Genomic DNA, 12,443 nt, shown 5'->3' on the forward strand with positions numbered 1-12,443 from the left:
TCTCCACTTCCCCACAGCTCCAGGATGATGAGGGGATCTGTTCTTCTCCCCTGAATCATGAGATGGCTCTTTAAAGCCAGAGGGAACACTTTGTTTTCACACTGCTCTTCAAATTGAGCAGCTTGGAATTGATGTTGGCTGTATTGTGTGCTTTGATGGACCTTTGCTGGCTCCTCCCTGTGCAGGAGAGCCCTCATCACAGCCCTGCTGGCACTGCTCACACATCTTGCTGCATCCCTCTGCCCCTGGGGCAGCAGTTTCTCTGACTCCCCCTTGGCCTGGCTCACCCATGGCACCACATCATCTCATCCCTGCAGTGCAGCTCCTGGCCCTGCCTGGGTGCCCTGGTCTTGGCTGGGGTGACACCACAACACCAGGGCTGCAGGCCCTGCAGAAGAGCCTGCACAGGTCTGCACATTAGGCTTCCTCCATGCATGGAAACCAACTTGTCCAGGGCAAGGGATCCTTGTTGGGGGCTCTTCTACAGGTGGCAGACAATATTCAGCAGAGAGTTGAAATTTCTTGGGGTATGGCCAGAGGGACTCTGAGACCCCAGTGAGCAGCACAGACCTTGCTTATGGACTTGTATCAGCAAGCACTGAGCACAGAGCATCCAAGCCTGCTCTGCACCCCACATTCCTTCTCAAGCTCCTAAACACATCTGACAGGAGGTCCCAAAGTCTGTCTCAGGCTCTGCTGTGTGGGTGAGGCCATGAGAGGAGCCCCCAGGCTGGAGCGGGTCCTTGGCATGGCAGGAGCTGTGTCCTTCCAGCGCACTGTTGTCCCACGAGGACATGGTCTGTTGGCCTCCAGTCCCTCCGAGCTGCTCATGTCCCAGCCAAGGACTCATCCTGCTCCTGATCCACTGGGAGTCCAACTGCTCAGACAGCTGGGCTGAGCTCCATCACCCTCTCCTGCTCTGCTGCACGGCTGGAGCCTTCTCCATCCAGCATCTCCAGCCGCCCACGCAGCCTCCTGAAGGCTCCCCATGCCTTTGGCTGTGACACCAGCCCCTCCATCCCTCTTCTCAGGGAACAAGGGGTGATTCAGGAGCCGGGGGCAGTCTGGGGGCACAGCCAGGTGCCATGCTTGCCAGGGACCAGCACAACTTTACCGTGCTTGGAGGAGATGGCTGGGAAGTGGTTAACACTTTGGTATTGGATTGATTTCTCCTGGAAGGAAGGAAGTGTCCTCACACAGAAAAAATGCAGAAATAACAGTGTTGGGGTGGGTGGTTTTTTAATTTTATTATTATTTGCTTTTTTTTTTTTTTTAAATAACTATTCTTTTTTTCCAGCCATCTGTGTCATTTGCAGCTGATGGGAGGGGGGACAATGCTGGATGCAGGGAATCATTTGGGTTTGGGACCAGTACTGCATTTAGTGTACAAAACAAGGGAGGACATCTGCCCCCAGTGGAGTATTATGCACAGATGCAGGATTTTAGCATTGTGCTCACGTCCAGTGCTATCATTACAGATGCACAAAGCAGAGATGGTCATGCACAATCCTGTGTTTCCTCCTCCTTGCTGTCTTCCTTGTCTGCACCCGCCATGTCTCCCATTGCCTGTGGTCCTGCTATTCCCAAATCTCTGAGAGCTTTCCAGCCTCCTCCAGCCTTCTCCCATCCCTTTTCCTGCCCATGGATACTTTGGGGAAGCTGCAGGCAGGAGCCAAAGGCTGGTCCTTCACACCTCTCCAAAGCTAGCCATGGAGATCACCTTCCTGGGCCAAATGAGGGTCTCCAAGCCTGATTCAGGGACAGCCCTCAAAGGCTGGACTCATTCCTCATCCAGAAAAATGTGATCACAGACAGTGCCTGCCAAGGGCTAGATATGTGTGGTGTTGCAGCTCACCTCTTGGGTGAGCCTGGCCCCTGGCTGTGCTCCCTGATAGCAGCAAAAGGGTATTTTTGTCACAGCCCTGTGTCAAACATGCCAGGCTTGTCTGCAGAAGAGGATCTGGCTACTCTGCTGGTGTTTCCACAGGGACAACTCGAGCTGAGGCAGAGCAGCAGAGCCACTGGCTTGGGAATGGCTGCTGGGAGCATCCCTGGGGAGTGTGTGGAGGGCAGGAGGCTGCTCCTGCCAAGAGCCAGCCCTGTCAGGAAGATGGAAATGTTGCACTGAGCCTTTGGCTGGGATGTCCTTGGGCACAGTCCTGTCACTTGGACAACGGGCCCTCATTAGCCCTGTCACACGCCTGGGGGGCCCTGGGGGTCTGACTCTAGCCAGTGTGGCTTTGTCAAGAGCTTTTCAACTAAACCTTTAGCCTGACTCCAGCTTTCACCTTCAGCATGTCCCTCCCCTGCCTTTCCACATTGTTTCCTATGGAGCAATCACCCATGCAGTATTTCCAATCCTGCCCAAAGGGGTCATTTGAATTGTTAGTGAATATTCTAATGAAGAGAGATGCTGCTCTGTTGGCTTGACAGAGACAGGACGTGTTTGTGTGCAATGTGTGCAACGTGTGAGGGCTTCTATAAAAAGGGACCTGGGGAATTTGGCTCTGTTGGAGAGGTCCCAGGTTCCCTGCTCCTGCCTTTGACTTTGGAGGTGGAGAGGAGAGGGCCAGGTGAAAGATGAACCAGAGGAGAGAAAATAAGGAATTGGAGGAGCAGAGCAGCCCATGTTAATTTTATTATCTCTATATAAATGTGAAGGTTTGCATGTGCCAGATGGAGGTTTGCATGCCAGGTTTGTGGCAGGAGGGAGGCAGTGATGACAGGACAGAGATGGCTACCAGTGGTCAGGAGAACCTGCTCTGAGAGCAGGCAAGTGAGCACGTGCCCCACTGCTCTGTACGAGCTGCTCAGGCAATTAATCTTCCTTGCCTTGGGACCCTGGAGCAGAGAAGCAGCAGACTGGTGGCTGTGTCCTGTGATTTACAATACATCTGATAGTTCTAGCCCATTAATAAAGCATGCAGTTGGCCATGAAAGGCACATCTGCCTATTTTAAAGACTATAATAATGGATAAAGCTCTGACACATGGATTTCTGTAAGAAAGCTAGCACTGTAAATAGCATTCCAAAATTATGTATTCGATCAAATTCAATGGGACAGTTATTGTATGCTAATTAAATACTACTGAACTATTTGATGTTTGGATGGTGAATAGAGACACAATTTCAGAAAAGCACAGTCCCTCAGAACACCCACAGACTCCCAAGACTTTGCTGTTGTTCCCTGCCTGCAATCATTCTGATAACAGGCTGCAGGCAGGGCAGGGATTCACAGTTCAAAGGACCTGTCTATAAGGAGCTCTGGCAACACGGGGACATGGTTCAGTGGTGGACTTGGCAGTGCTGGGTTGAGGGTTGGACTTGATTATCTTAGAGGGCTTTTCCCATTGTAGCACTTCTATGATCCTCTGAGCACAGATGTAATCCACTGCCCAGGTGGGTAATGATGGTGAACAAAGATTACTCATCCTGTCTCCTGCAATCAGACCAGGCCAGACCAAACCTGCTCCACTGCTGCTCTTTGTCCCTGGAGAGCAGGGCTCCACATGCTCCTCACTGATGTCTCCTCTCCCTTCCTGATAAGATTCCTGACCATTCTGCTGTCTGAGACTTCCTTCACTTTAATTCACCTGGGTCTGTTGGTCTGTCTTGTGCCCTCCATGCAGTGCAGACCCATTTCCCTGTGGGGTGCAAACCAGCAAAGGCACACCCAGTGTTTGCAATGGAAAGAGAAGCTGGATGAAAGAAACAGATCTTGTGCCAGCTCTAAATTGAGCTGCTCCAGGCTTGAGGTGTTCCCTGGCAGGGATGGAGAAGCTGTGGGGATTTCCAGGAGTGATGCCATGCTCCCTGATCCCACGGGAGATCCTTGTCCGAAATCCTGGGCTGTAGCACATCACATCTCACCCACCTCCTGCCAGTGGGATTTCCTCCCCTTCCTTCTCCCCATCCCTTTCCAGAAACAGCCAGACCAGAAGCTGATGAAGCAGAGACAGACAGACAGAGAGACTTACAAATCTTCACTGATGCCTCACATTATAGCCCAATACATGAGATCTGAAGAGGATCTCATTCCACTCAGTCCCTTGGTCTGGGAGCTTTTGCATGACCCAGGACTGCCAAGCTCTCTGCAACAGAGCTGGCTATTGATAAAGCCTGTGGACACTTTCAAGTCTGCTAAAAAAATGTTCCGAGGTGACAGATCTTAAGCAGCACAGAGAGCTGAGCGCCGCTCTGCTCTCCACGCCCTTTGCCGCTGCAGGGGAAAAGCAGCCACTATCAGTGATAGCTGGATCCAATTTATTAGGCGCTTCGAGGAGACATTCATCAGGCAGGGAGATAAATAATCTTCAGATGGAACAATTAAATTTAATTGCCTGAAGATTATTTGTCTCCTTCCCTGATGATTGTCTCTGCTGAGCGCCTTATAAATTGGATCCAGCTATCAGCAATATTAAAGGCGCTTCCCCTCAGGACTGGCCCAGCTGCCCAGACCAAAACATTGGGCTCAGAATGAACTTTCACTGTTACAGACTGTCACTATTATCGAAACTGAGGCTGCCTCAAGACTCATGGGTGATTTTCCTTGCAGTTAGACAGGGCTGTGCTCAAGGTGCCTGGGTTTTCTGGTCCCTGGTGGTGCATCCTGAACTCAGCAGAACTGCTCCAACTCTGGTGGCCCTGTGGCAGTGATGTCTTGCCTGGCAAAGGCTTGAGGAGGGATGTGGTGAGACCCAAGGTGGATCATGCTTCAGTGTGCTGGATTTTGTTGTGTCTGCAGAAATGAGGAACTGAAGTTATGGGGTCCATAGCACACTGTGGAGCAGCAATGGCATTTTGTGCTGTCCCTGCTTGTACTGGCCATGATAGAAATAGTGACAGAGCCACATCTCAGCCTGATGAGACCTTCAGGATGGGCTCACTAAAGCCTGCCCAGCCAGCCTGCCAGCTTGAGGGCCAGCACACCCAGGACCACGGCTTTTCCGTGCAGAGACAGAGCCAGCGTAGCCACCTTATTCTTGTTACTCCAGGCCAGGACCAAAGCTGGAACCTCTTCAACAATCCAGGAGCCATCAACTCCCTCCTCTGTATATGTCTGAAGTCTGGAAAATATCTTAAATATGGGAGAGGAAAGGGAGGGGTTTGATCCTCAGCTGGTGTAAATCAACAGAGCTCCATTGACGTTGTTGGATGATTACTGAGACTTATGTCCTCTGACCCCAAAAATTTCTAGGGAGGGAGGTAATGACTGCAGAGCATTCCAGTGTTGCAAGAGATCTTCCTTTAGCCTGGCTTCAGAGGCTCCAGAGCTGGGAAACACAGGGATAAGTGTCTGGGTGAAAGAAAAGGTGAAGGAAAGCCCCAAGGTACCCAGCTGAGTAGTAACAGCCAGAAGGCAAGCTGGAATCCAGAGAGGCTGGACTGTAGGGACCATACACCATGAGGACGTCTCATCCTCCTACACCTTTCTGAGTGTGGATGGCTCTGGGTATGAGCTATGAACACCATTGTGTTCTCAGCCCATCCTGGGCAGTGGTGGAGTCCAACACTTCTGGTCCAGCCCCACTGGTGCCCCCCCTGCACCCAGGGGACACCGGAGCAGTCAGTGGCTCACCCCACATCATCCACCCCACCTGCCTTGGGAAAGATTTGGGCTATTGGCAATTGCCAAGAGCCATGGTAACACACTCTCCAACCTGCCAATCTCCTGACAGATGAGCTGTGTCCAGGCATCCCCGAGTGAGAGGCAGCATTTGGAGGTGCAGGCTGGGCGCCAGCGCTGTGCTCCTTCCTGCAAGCAGCACTGAAAGGACCCTGGAATCAACATGTTTACTGCCAGACTCCTGTGCTGTTGGCCTGCTTTTCTAAGGAAATGAAGCTTGTGCAATCACATTGTCTGGGGGTGTCTGTTCCTAATAACTTCTCAGTCCACCAGCCAACTCCAATCCAATTTGTCGGATGGGGAGAGGTCTCAAAATTTTGCATGCTGCCCAGTCTCCCTGCAGTGTGCTGGGTGGAAAAATGGGGGGTGGGAAACCTGGACCAGGTGAGGAGCAGGAGCACCTCTGACACAAAGTCATGGAGAAGAGCAGCAGGGTCAGTCAGTGGCCAGTAGGCAGCCCTAGCCCTGTTGGGAAGAGGACCTCTCCAGCTGTGGCCAGCACTGGACACGCATCCTCAGCTGAGAGAAGATGCATGTTGGGAAGGGGAGATGGAGCTCCGGCTCCTCCACGCTTGTCCGGGCAGAGAGGATGGAGTCTGCCACAGCTGCAGAACACCTGGGGCTGAGCGCTGAGCAGCCTCCAGCTCCTCAAAGAGCCGGGGCTCAGGGTCCTCAAGTGGAAGGCAAGGGCTCCCAGTGGGCAGAAGTCTCCCTTCCACTGGGAATAGACATTTCCAGGAGTGGGCCCCTGGCCAAGCAGAGCAGGACCAGCGGCTGCCGGGCATCACGCTGTCTTGCTGCAGTCTGGACAGGATCTGGACAGCAGTGCCTTGTTTCTCCTTTGGATGCTGGTTTAATTTGCTGAAGGCATTCAATGGCCCACATGGTCTCTCCAGTTCAGCCCTGCCAGTAACATGAGCTTAAAGAGCTGGAGAGGACTATTTTTTTAAGCGCCTATACAAACATGATTTGTTTTGTAATAACTCTTCTTCTGTTCTGTTTTGAAGGGGATGATGGCTCTGGGATCTGAGGAGCTCCGAGACAGCTCAGAGCAGCTCAAATTCCTCCCCACGTGCTTTCAATTAACATCTTCATTAAACACCCGTTCAAAGCCACTTCCAGACAGACCATGACAGCGCAACAGCGCTTGGCTTCGTGAAGTCACCCAGAATCAATGACAAATCAAAAGGTTTGTCCTGTACCAGCCACACTGCAAATGGGTGACAGCTGCCAACGGAGGGAGTGAGTGTCCCTGCGCAGCTCCTCATCACCATCCAGACCCAGAAACAGCACCCAAGCCATGGGGGGACCTGCTGCCTGTGCACTTGCCGGGAGAGGAATTGGCTGCAGTGGCAAATCACCTCCCCTGGCCTGGCAGCCTGCTCGCAGGCCAAGCCCCTGATCCCACCAGTGCCAAGGGCAGCTCTCCAGCTCACTTCGATGAGCCCTGGCCTTCAGTTAACCCAGCAAAGCAGGAAGGTTGGGAAAGCAATCTGGAAGGAAACATCACTACAAAATTGTCCAGATTGATGTTTCTTAGAGACTCTGCATTGTATCTTCTCCCTCTAATTTACTTAAACTGTGGGTATCCAGGAATCCCAGTCCCCAGCAGTGTACAAACAGCCTGTCTGCATCACCATGAACAGCTTTGTGTCCTCAGGAGTGACCAGAAGGGACCACAGCCTTCTGCTAGCAGAATTCCATCTCTGCTTGCATGGCACTAATGGCACCAGCTGGCTCTGAACCAGCCAATCCCACACCCTAGACTTGGTACAAATATTTGTATTTCAGCCTGGGGCAAAAAGGTATGTTTCCATTTTCAGTCAAACCAATGAAACTTGGGACTGAAATCCCTGTGAGAGCTTGGTGCACCAATATTCCATGCTGAGTGCTCAGCCTGGACTGCTGACCCCACCACAGGCTCTTCCCCTTTGTTAGGCATCAAGAAATCTGAACCCCCTGGTGAAACCTGGCAGTACTGGGTTCATGCAGGCCCATCCACCTCTCTCTTCCCATGTTCCTTCCTGTCAGGGTGTCCTGGGCACCACCACCTCACCGTGGTTTCCCACTTGGTGCTTGCAACAGCCACGGTAGCAGGACCAGGCAGCTCCCAGGAGAGGATAAATTTGGAATGGCCAGGGGTTGTCTGCCAGCCTGGGAGTGGGATCTACAGTCATGTTTTACAGGGAGAACAGTGGGACCTTGGAATATTCTCCCTCCCTTGGTTCTGTGCCCAAACACATATGGTGTTTGGGGCTGTTCTACTAAATGTCTCCCAAGGGACATATTCTTTCAAGATTCCAGAAGATCATGGAACCCCAGATTGAGTTGGGCTGGAAGGGACCTTAAAGCTCATTTTGTCCCAACCCCTGCCACAGGCAGGGACACCTTCCACTATCCCAGGTTGCTCCAAGCCTTGTCCAACCCAGCCTTGGGCACTTCCAGGGATGGGGCAGCCACAGCTTCTCTGGGCACTCTGTGCCAGGGCCTCACCACAGATCCAGATACATGGATCTATAATCAGCAGTTCATTTCCCACATCCTTTAAGATAAATTTAGCAGACTTTGGAACCTGGTTCCAGTTTGATGGTGATATTGCAGGGCAAAACTTTACGAGAATGACAATCTAGCATGGACTTCATCTCTGCTGTGCTCTTGTACAGAAACCTCCATCCGTGACCTGCTGAGCTTTGCGTCAGTGGATGACACCAGGCCAGGTTTGTTCTTAATACAGATCATTTACTGAGTGTGCTGCTCAGAGAGGAGCAGGAACACCAGTGCTGGGACTGGGAGTAAGGAATGTCAGAGCACATGGGGCCATAACACCTCCCAGTACTCTGTCCCACCACATCACTTTTCTGTGAACAACAGCACACACTCTAATCCTTTCCAGGACACTTCACCTTTCCCTGCTTCCTTCTCATGCAGTGTGGCCAGGTGCTCAGTGGGATGGATTTCCATGACCTGGCACCCAGTGCATTTGTTTTCCAGCGCTGAGGCATTTTTGGAAACCAGCTGTGTTAGGGAAACCACCAGGAGTCACGTTAACTGATAGCAGCATGGTGACAGGTCCTGTTCAGCTGCAAGGAGGAGCCGTGACATTGGTTTGCAGAGGGTTTAGCTGTGGCTGGCTCCACATGGGGCTTTGGTGGAGAGAGGGATGTGGCTGGGTCCAGAGCAATGTGCACAGCTATTCCTGCCAAGCAAACAGCACCTTGATGGAGGAGCTGCTGTGATCCCCAGCAGGCTGGGCAGCCAGGTCCAACCTGAGATGTCCTGGGGGCTGGGACAAATGGAAGGTGGGGAAACTGGTGAATGAGAGGCTGGGCATATGCTCAAAGCCCAGAAAGTCAGCTGTGTCCTGGGCTGCATCTTCAGATCTACAGAGCTGCCTCCAGACTTGGTGTCCTTGGCATAAGGACATGGAACTCCTGGAACAACTCCAGAGGAGGCCACAGAGGTGCTATTAAGGCTCTGCTATGGAGCCAGGGTGGGAGAGCTAGGGGGGATTCACATACAGAAGGCTCTGGGAGACCTCAGAGCCCCTTCCAGGGCTTAAAGTGGGTCCAGGAGAGCTGGAGAGAGACTGGGGACAAGGGATGGATGGACAGGACAAGGATAGACAAGGATAGATGGGATATTGAGAAAGAATTGTTCCCTATGAGGGTGGGCAGGCCCTGGCACAGGGTGCCCAGAGCTGCTGTGGCTGCCCCTGGATCCCTGGAAGTGTTGAAGGCCAGGTTGGACATTGGGGTTTCAAGCAGTTGGGGATAGTGGGAGGTGTCCCTGGCCGTGGCAGGGCATGGAAGGAGGTGATCTTGCAGGTTCCTTCTAACCCAAACTATTCTGTGAGTCTGTGAAGTCGAGGACTGCAGTCCATCCATTTAAAAACTGTCAAAGAAAGAAGAGTAGAATCATATTTTGTTGCTCTCTTCATGTGCAGATCAAATCAAACTACTTCAGGACAAGCACATTTGCATCTTCAAATGTTCTTTGAAGCCCAAGACAGCAAAGTGCTCACTCAGCTTTGAGTATGTGGTTTATGATCTATGGCATTAAGCTGGGGCTTGAGAGAATACGGATATAAAAACATTAACACATTATCTGTTGGATTTTCTTTTCTTCCCACCAAAAAATGCAATTTTATACACAGTATAAACGTTCATAAAGGATTTTTGGTTTCAAGAGAAGATATGTTCCAAAATTCTTGAGTTAGAATAAACTTGTAGATAGTCACTGGTCTGTTTCTATGTTTTGGTTTTTCAATGAAATTAAGTTTGGTTAAAAAACCACTCCGGTTTGCTTTTCCTTTTTAAGTGGAAATAAAATAAAATAATGCACTACTGCTTCCTCATGAATTTGTATCTTTGTATTCTCAGTTCCTGTTTTCACATTTTAGAAGAGGACTTCCCTGTGTCACAGGAATTTTTCTGGGATGGAAAGAGCTGTTTCCTGCCTGGTCAGGACATGGGTTTGGAGAACCTCAAGCCAAAAAATCCTAGACACACCAAAGTCATCCGGAGCTTTCCGATGGTGCTAGTGTTGCCCGGACTCTCCTCTCCTCCAGACCAAGTGTCTTTGTGGTTGGGAAATTGCAGTCTTGCTCTAAGATCCGTGCTGTCCAGCCCTGTTCCACATGGGAAGTGGTTTTGCCCACAGTGCACAGAGCAGACCAGTGTGGTTTTCCAGGGAAAACTGGGATGCTGAGCAAAGGCTCCTGGACACAAGCCTCAGGCCAAAGGGGTTTTGCTCAGCAGAGCTGCATCTTCTGTGGGCATCTGGGCAGGGATGGAAAGTGTGGGCTCCCTGCAGCCCCTCGATTCACCAGAATGAATCCCATCACACCACCCTGCAGTTATACAGCAACACTATTCATAAGCTCCATGGGTAAACAGTCCCTGACACTGCACAGAGTGCTATGGAGTTCCTACAGATGACAGAGAACGAATTAACTTAGTAATTGCATGTGCTGGGACAGCCCTGGAACTTTCATGCTCTTTTGGAGGGCTGGGATGAGTCTTGCTCGTGTTCTCACCTTCTGTTTGAGGGGAGAAAGGCTTTCACTGCCTTCAATGGGGCAGGCTCAGAGCATCTCATCTCTGTGGCCATCGCAGCAGCTCCTCAGCCATCCCCTACAACCAGAACTAAGGAGAGAAGTGTCCCAGAAAAAAGAAAAAAAAGGTGAGAAGAAAAATTTTAAACCCCTCAAAACAAACTAAAAAAACCCAAACAAAATACTCCCATGCCTCAGACTCAGAGAGCAAACTTTGGGAAGCACAAACCTGGATTCATGTCTGATAAACTGAGCAACTCCCTTTGGACAGGATGAAAGCAAATCAGATACTTCAGAATTGATGCCAACAAGCTCCTGATTTTGGGTAGAAAATTCAGTGTCACAATTCAGGTTTATTTCTGTGAATTCATATGATGTGAGCAGAATAACACTGAGGCACAGCTCCTTTGGCAGTGGAAATGAGCACATTCCCCTTAAGCTGCATGGAAGTACTCTGCTTTTCCCCTGCTGTGATTCTGGACCCAGGCCTGCCTCCAACGGAAGGAAGAAGACCTGTTTGTCCACTCAGACAGGTTCATACTTTGCTTCACTGTGCCCAGGAGCAAAACCCAATTCACTGATCTGCATTTTTGTGCTGTTAGTGACAAAACGACAATGACAAAGAGACAAAAAACCCTCCAAAGGCATGAATTGTTCTGCAGCATCATCTCTTGGTGCTCCACATCACCTGGAAGAGTAGAATGTCAACTGACTCCAGGGAAAGCTGGGAAATGCAGCCCTCTGTGGGGTACACTGCTGCCCTCAAACCCTGCTTCTTCCCACCTCCCAGATGAGCACTGCTCATACCCACACCAGCCTGGATGGATTTTTAAGGACACACATCTCCAGGATGGGGGATTGTCCAGGGAGAGTTGGTACCAAACCCAGGGATGGTGTGTGCAGGGTGTTGGGGTGGTGTCAGTGTGTCCAGTGGGACCTGGGCAGGGACCACAACCCAGTCCTGGGGTCAGTTCTGGGCCCCTCATGACAGGAAAGATATTGAGGGGCTGCAGCATGTCCAAGGAAGTGAACAGAGCTGGGGAAGGGTCTGGAGCACCAGGAGCAGCTGAGGGAGCTGAGGGGGCTCAGCCTGGAGAAAAGGAGGCTCAGAGGGGCCCTTCTGGCTTTGCACAACTCCCTGACAGGAGGGGGCAACCAGATGGGGGTCAGGCTCTGCTCCCAGGGAACAGGGACAGGAGGAGAGGAAACAGCCTCAAGTTGCAGCAAGGAGTTTCAGATCGGATATTGGAAAAAATTCTTCATGGAAAGAGTGGTTGGGCACTGGCACAGCTGCCCAGGGGAGTGGTGGAGTCACCACCCTTGGAGAGATTTAAAAGCCATGTAGATGTGGCACTTGGGAGCGTGGGTTAGTGGTGGCTTTGGCAGTGCTGGATTTAATGGTTGGACTCATGATCTTAGAGGGATTTTCCAACCTGGATGAGCCCCCGATTCCATTATACCAGTGCAGAGGGGTTAGCCAGCACTGAAGGGGCTCACCGGGGTTCAGGTGGGTGCATGGCACAAAGGTGGGGTGCACGTACAGGTACAGGTGTGTCTGTGCCTGGATGCTGGGGACACAGGGGCTGCAGGGACAGTGCTGTGTGTGCCAGGTGACACAGCTCTGTGAAGGTACAGTGTCCCAGCCCTTCAGGATTCTCACCTGCTTTGCTCATTAAATACTGGAGGAAAGAGATGCTACAAAGCTTCCATGGCAGGAGACAGCAGGGCTGAGCTCAGGTGCTTTGGGGATTCTCCTCCCTAGCC

The sequence above is a fragment of the Passer domesticus genome, chromosome 15 (assembly GCF_036417665.1).
Source record: "Passer domesticus isolate bPasDom1 chromosome 15, bPasDom1.hap1, whole genome shotgun sequence".
Lineage (NCBI taxonomy): Eukaryota > Metazoa > Chordata > Aves > Passeriformes > Passeridae > Passer > Passer domesticus.